The sequence below is a fragment of the Trachurus japonicus genome, chromosome 15 (genome assembly GCF_045865225.1).
Source record: "Trachurus japonicus isolate A0001 chromosome 15, Traja_1.0".
Classification (NCBI taxonomy): domain Eukaryota; kingdom Metazoa; phylum Chordata; class Actinopteri; order Carangiformes; family Carangidae; genus Trachurus; species Trachurus japonicus.
This window is the reverse complement of record NC_140921.1, coordinates 4534796-4542217: the sequence shown is the minus strand read 5'-3', so window position 1 is coordinate 4542217 and position 7422 is coordinate 4534796. Positions and strand designations below refer to the sequence as shown.

The 7422-nt window shown below is 46.7% G+C and overlaps 1 long non-coding RNA gene across 1 annotated transcript; it reads left to right on the top strand.

Annotated features, from left to right (window-relative positions):
* Positions 1–1305: 1305 nt before the first annotated feature.
* Positions 1306–7107, top strand: LOC146973087 (uncharacterized). The gene is made up of 2 exons (XR_015037714.1): positions 1306–1777; positions 6368–7107. It is a non-coding gene; the product is annotated as an uncharacterized LOC146973087 (long non-coding RNA).
* The last annotated feature ends 315 nt before the right edge of the window (positions 7108–7422 follow it).

Below are 7422 nucleotides of genomic sequence, written 5' to 3'. Positions count from 1 at the left end.
AGTCTGGACGAGCTGTTTTGAAAAACACAATTTGTCTTTGCGCCGCGCCGCCTGACGTGACCTACGTCTGAGTAAATTTTACCTCCCACCAACCAATTTTGTCCCACGGTCGCCTGTGTGTCGATCCATCTGTCTGCCTGTCACTATCCATCTCAGCCCCGTCTGTTGAAGCGCCGCAGCCCTGCCAGCTCAGGTATCCTTCCTCATTCTGTGCCGTTTTTTGATGTTTGATAAATAGTCCCGGGTGAGTGGCAGCGAGCTTGTTGCCGACAGGAACCTGACAGCCATTTCTTTAGGGAGAGGAATCAAACTCAAACTAACTTCTTCTCTTCCTCCTTGTCCCTGTCACACACTCGGTATTCAACAGTGTTCACGAGGCAGCGAACCTCTTCCTCTTACTCTCTCTTCACCGTGGCAGATGCAGTAGGCCTGAAAAAGAAACACCTCTATTCTTTTATTCATCCCGTCCTTTCTCTTATACATCGCGCTGCTTTTTGCATGTTGCTCTATCCATTATTGACAGTGAGGCTTTTCTTTGAGTGTTCACAGCCTGTCACGGAGACTCAGGTGTAATCGGAGAAGATATGGACCTAATGGCATCAGAGCCAGAGGGAGGAAACAAACAAAGAGTGTGGACCCGCTGTGGTTTAAACAGGAAGGAAGGAGGGAGGACTGGAGGGAGGGACGGAGAGAGGAAGGAAGGAAGGGCATGCACCAGGAAAGGAAGTGAGGAAGGAAGAGGGCATCTCTCAATAGGGAAGGAAGGAAACAAAGAAAGGCATGATGCAAGGAAGGAAGGAAGGAGGAGGAGAGGAAAGGAAAGGAAAGGAGGAAGAGGGAAAGGTTCAAGGAAAGAAAGTGGGAAGGAAGGAGAGGAATGCTGCAAGGAAGGAAGAAAGAAAGAAAGAAAGAAAGAAAGAAAGAAAGAAAGAAAGAAAGAAAGAAAGAAAGAAAGAAAGAAAGAAAGGAAGAAAGAAAGAAAGAAAGAAGGGCATGATGTCAGGAAGGAAGGGTGCTGCAAGGAAGGAAGGAAGAAAGAGGGCAACCTTTAAGGAAGGAAGGGCATGCTACAAGGAAGGAATGAAGGGAAGGCTCCAAGGAAGGAAGGAACGAACCAAGGGCATGTTGAAAGGAAGAAGAGAACGAGCTGAGGAAGGAAGAGGGCATCTTTTCAAGGAAGGAAGGGGGGAAGGAAGGGCTTGATGCAAGGAAAGAAGGAAGGAAGGAAGGAAGAGCATGATGCAAGGAAGGAAGTTAGGAAGGATGCTACAAGGAACGAAGGAAGGGCATGTTGAAAGTGTCACGTTCCATGTTCCAGGAACTGGACAAAAGGTGGAGAGACAACTGAGTTTGGCAATTTTTAACAAAAAGAATTTATTAATGAACTTAAAGACAACTCGAACCAAGACAAAACAAACCAACAAACAAAGAAACAAAGAAACAAAAGAGTCCACAGGTGGAGCAGGGCTTCCACCCCAGCCGGAGTCTAGAGAGAGAGTGAATGTCCAGTGCTGAGCCTTTCTGCTCGGCCAGGCCACACCCCACCAGGTGCCATTCATCAGCCTGATGAACTGGCTGATGAGCTGAACTGGCTGATGAGCTGCTGCAGAAACTCCTCCAGCCATCACACCCCCCCCGGCCAAGACAGAGGTACCACCTCTGACCTCCGACCCTGCAAGACACATACCAGAGAAAAAAAAACACAACGTCCAATCCAATACACTACCTACATCTAGACAAATCCATAACCCAACACGACTGCCAGGTCACAGTCCAGGTAAGCACCTTATCAAACAACATGCAATGCAGAACCCCTCCCTCCTCCCCATTACCTCACCAACACCCCCAAACCCAATGACTCCGCAACTGTGGATCCAGAAGAAGCATCTTTAAGAGCACATACGGATGGGAGCCCGGCCTGGACAGAAGCAGAGAGAAAAGTACATAGCACAACATATTATGACAAAGGAGCACGTGACAAAGTATCCGCCACCAGATTATCCCTGCCCTTAATGTGACGGATATCCAAATGATAGGGCTGCAAAAACAAGGCCCACCGCATCAACCTCTGATTCGGATTCTGCAATGAACGCAAAAAGGTTAGTGGATTGTGGTCAGTATAAACAATCAAAGAAGAACCTGACCCAATATAGACATCAAAATGTTGGAGGGCCATGACCAATGCGAGGGCTTCTTTTCGATTACTGAATAGTTACGCTGGTAATTTTTAAACTTCTTAGAGAAGTAACTAACAGGTCTCTCAACCCCCCTCTCCTCCACCTGTAACAACACAAGCCCAGCTCCAGCATCACTTGCATCCACCTGCAACTTGAAGGGGCGATCCAACCTAGGAGCAGCAAGCACTGGAGCTGATGACAACAAGTCCTTCAACTGGTTAAATGCCTGTTGACAGATGGGAGACCAAACATATTTAACATCACCTTTTAACAAGTCAGTTAGAGGAGCACCCACAGAAGCAAAATTGGGACAAAACTCCCGTAATAACCAGCCATTCCCAAGAAACGTAACAATTCCCTCTTTGTCGTTGGAACAGGGAAGTCACGGATCGCCCTGACCTTTCCCTCAATGGTACGCACTTCTCCTTGCCCCACCACCTTCCCCAAATAGGTCACGGTGGCCTTGGCAAATTCACATTTTGCCAGATTGACCGTTAGCTGTGCCAAAGTAGCCTGTCAAACAAAGCCTTCAACCTGCTCCAAATGTTTGTCCCATGTATCACTATATATCACAACATCATCCAAATAGACTGCGCAACGCTCCAGCCCCCGAACCACCTTATTCATTAATCTTTGAAAGGGGGCTGGAGGGTTGTGCAACCCAAACGGCATCACGGTATATGAATACAAACCAGATGGAGTCACAAATGAACAAATCTCCCTTGCTCTCTCAGAAAGTGGAACCTGCCAATAACCTTTAAGAAGGTCGAACTTACTAACATATTTGGCCGACCCCACCTGATCGACACAATCATCCATCCTGGGAAGAGGGAAGGAATCAGGTTTTGTCACAGCATTAATCTTCCTAAAGTCAGTACATGGCCTAAATGTGGAATCCGGCTTGCTGACAAGAAGACAGGGAGATGACCAACTAGAAGTAGAAGGCACAGCAAGACCATTTTCAAGCATATAATCTACCTCTGAATCCAATATCTGTCGCTTTTCAGGGCTAACCCGATAGACCAGCTGGGCGATGGGTTTTGCATCCCCCACTCAACATCATGTTCTATCAAGTTAGTACATGTAGGAGTATCAGAGAAAGACCTGGATATGCTTGAATAAGACCAACCAGTTGATTCCTTTTATCCTCATCCACCTGCCCAAGCAGCGAATCCAACTTGGCCAAAGTTTCCGAATTTTTAAGTCGAGGTTGCAGCACCACATCACCCGACATCTCTTCCTCCTGCTCCGTACCGGCCACCAAAACAGGGTTATCTGGAACCACAACATCAGAAACCATCACGTGCAAAATATGGTTTGATCAAATTAACATGACAGACCTTAACTGATTTTCTTTTATTTGGCATCTCAAATCAGGTAGTTTTGCTCTGAAACCCGACGAACAACATTACAGGGCCCAAAAAACTTAGCCTGAAAAGGTGATTCAATCAATGGCTGCAAGACCAAAACCTGGTCTCCTGCACAGAACTCACGTCGCTCTACTTTGCGGTCAAAACAGCTGCTTCATTTTCTTTTGAGCCATTTGCAAATTTTGTTTTCGCCAATTCCCCAGCCTCATAGAGCCTATGTCTAAACCCATTTACATAAGAAATCAGATTCTTTGGGGGATCAGACGCAACCCACTGATCACTAATGACAGACAAGGGACCCCGAACAGTGTGAGCAAAGACCAGCTCGTTAGGACTGAAGCCTGTACTCTCTTGTACAACTTCTCTGGCCGCCACATGAGCCATGGTAAGCCGTCCTGCCAGTCTGCCTTCAACTCAGTGCAATAAGCACGCAGCAACGATTTCAAATGCTGATGAAAACGTATCAAGGGCCCCCTGACTCTGTGGGTGATACGCAGAGGACATATTATGAGTGACATTAAGTTGTTTAAGAACCTGGGAGAACAGCCGAGAAGTAAAGTTTGACCCTTGGTCTGTTTGTATAATTTTGGGAATTCCAAACACAGATATAAACTCAGTAATGGCTTTCACCACAGACCTGGTTGTGATCGACCGCAGTGGATAAGCAGCTGGATATCTGGTGGATTGACACATTATTGTTAACAAATAGGAACAACCAGACCTGGACCGAGGAAGCGGCCCCACACAATCAACTAACAGATGACCAAAAGGCTGACTCACTGCAGGGATCGGATATAACGGTGCAGGTTTCAGAGTTTGATTTGGTTTACTAGTAACCTGACACGTATGACATGTTTTTATATATTTAGAAACATCACGCTTCACACGGGGCCAGAAAAAATGCTGTAGCACCCGATGGTAGGTCTTTTTGACCCCCATATGACCAGCAACCTCATCATGTGCTGTCCGAATTACTGATGTTCTAAATTTTTTCAGGCAATACCACTTGCACAATGGGATCCCCGCTAAATCCATCACCATGAGGAGCCCAAATCCTACACAGCACGTCATCATGGAGTACATAACCCTGTTTAATGTTCCCCACCTGACAGGAAGGCACCACCAAATCATACAGGTCTTTCAATGATGGATCCTTTCTCTGCTCCTGCGCCAAGTCTACATGAGAAACACAAAGATCATCTGGCACGACAAAGGAAAACTCTTTAACTTTGTCCATAGTTACCCCATCATCAGGCAGAGATGCAGCCATGGCCCGAGTCACAGCACACACTGTGGATGGTTCCAACTCAACTGCTTGCTGTGACAGCCCCCCTGGTACCACCACTGGGCCATGTGCAGCGCCCCCTGCAGAGTTTAAAGAGGAATTACATGAGAGATCTGTTGACTCAGGTTCTGTCACTGGAGAATCGACTCCCCCAGGAGGAACTGGATAGGGAAGACATGTCAAATGTGGCTGCTGAACCGTATCTTGGGGGGTTTGTACTAGTACAGGTCTTTCATCATCTGGCCACATACGACCATCAGGTACCAGGTCATTCCCCAAGATTATGTCCACTCCCCTCACTGGGAGCTCGGGACCCACAGCCACCTCCACATTCCCCTGGAAGAAACCACAGGACAGAACATTTTATGCACCGGAACAAAAAGTGTTTGTAAAGCCAGACCTCTGCAGGGCACACAACCCCCTGTGTCTGACTGTAGAGAGAAAGGCAAAATGGCCTCCCTCACAAACGTGTGCATAGAACCTGAATCTCTCAACACCTTCACGGGGGACTTCCATATCTCTCTCGTGTAGCCTGACAAAACCATCTGAGAGGAATATATGGTAACCTGATTCCACCTCTGCCCCATCCATGGCTTGAACCTGCATTGGCGCCACCAATCCAGCTGACTTTACCTGACCAGGATTAACTCTACCACTACGTGTAGGGCATTCATTTTTCCAGTGCCCTTTTTGTCGACAATAATGACACACTTCAGGCCCACCTTTACTGTTAAAGGGTTCTGACCTTGGAGCCCTAGATGTTGTCTGAGAGTGTCCCCCACTAAAGTGTGCTCTCTCATTAAAGTGTGCCCTTTCATTAAAGTGTGCTCTCTCAGTGTTAAATCGCTCTCCAAATATACGTCTGTGTGTTAGTACATATTCATCAGCTACAACTGCTGCTTCACTTGGAGTGGAAACTTTACGTTCAGTGATGTACGTGGCGATGTGTTCTGGTACAGTCTGTTTAAACTGTTCCAATATTACTAGATCACACAACTCTGGAAAAGTCTCCACATTATCTGCCTTACACCAACGGTTAAAGTGCAGAATCAAATCCCTTACAAATTCCACATGTGTTTGTTTTTTTCCGTTTTCCTCCAGCCTCTGAACTTTTGTCGGTACGCTTCAGCCACAAGTTCATAGGCTTTTAGTACCGCGCTTTTACCTTTTTGTAGACCTTGCAGTCCGCCACCGACATAGAGGAATACACCTCCTGTGCTTTTCCTGTAAAGACACACTGCAACATTAGTGTACGCTCCTCATCCGGCCAACCTCTAACATCAGCCACACGTTCAAACATTGCAAAAAATGTCTCAACATCCTTTTCCTCAAACTTTGGCATTAATCTCAAATGTTTAGTGACATCAAAACCAGATTCCCCCCTGATCGCCCCAACCGGAAGTTTACCCGCTGAAATCAGCCCCAACTTATTCTGCTCCACTTCCAGTTTCATTTGTTCCACCTTGTACTTCATTTTTTCTAACTCCTTTTCATGTTCAAATTTCAACATTAACAATTCCTTTTGCTGTTCAAAGGTTAACCCCGGCACAGAAGTAGTAACCCCACTCTTACCATCATCGACCATCAGGACTCCTTCCTCTTGCAGATTTGCCTGTACAATACTCATGATGGTCTCCCTTGTACGTCTGGCATCCACCGCAACCGAATAATGGTGTGCCACCTTGAGAAGCTGCTCCTTCGTATATTGCTCTAGTAACTCATAAGAGGGACATTTAATGAAATCCTCAACACTGGCAGCCATACCTGAACCCAACCCAACAGTCTAGATAAACAATACAAAATGTGGCGCCCCCACTGGGTCCCCCCTACTAACTGCCTAACCAAAACCTACTTACACTCAGCCCTAGTCTTCAGTGGCATTGCTGAGTTCGCCAAGGGCCCTCCCAGGATACCACCCAAAACAGTAAAGGCAAAAAAAAACTGCAGCAGAGCCTCTATTAGGGACTGCTGCTACACCTAACAGAGGGGAACACCAGTGAAAAAATTTGCCACACTTACTTTATCTCCAAACTCTGTACTTACCAACTCAGTATACGTCTCCACCAACCTGCATCAGCAGACCAACAATTCCTACCCAAAACACTGGCTTTAGACGAGCCCCCATTTTGTCACGTTCCATGTTCCAGGAACTGGACAAAAGGTGGAGAGACAACTGAGTTTGGCAATTTTTAACAAAAAGAATTTATTAATGAACTTAAAGACAACTCGAACCAAGACAAAACAAACCAACAAACAAAGAAACAAAGAAACAAAAGAGTCCACAGGTGGAGCAGGGCTTCCACCCCAGCCGGAGTCTAGAGAGAGAGTGAATGTCCAGTGCTGAGCCTTTCTGCTCGGCCAGGCCACACCCCACCAGGTGCCATTCATCAGCCTGATGAACTGGCTGATGAGCTGAACTGGCTGATGAGCTGCTGCAGAAACTCCTCCAGCCATCACAAAAGGAAGAAGGGAAGGAGGTGAGGGCAACCTTCAAGGGAGGAAGGAAGAAAGAAAGGGCATGATGTAAGGAAGGAAGGGAAGAAGAGAGAAGGAAGGACGAGTATGATGCAAGAAAGGAGGGAAGTCAAGA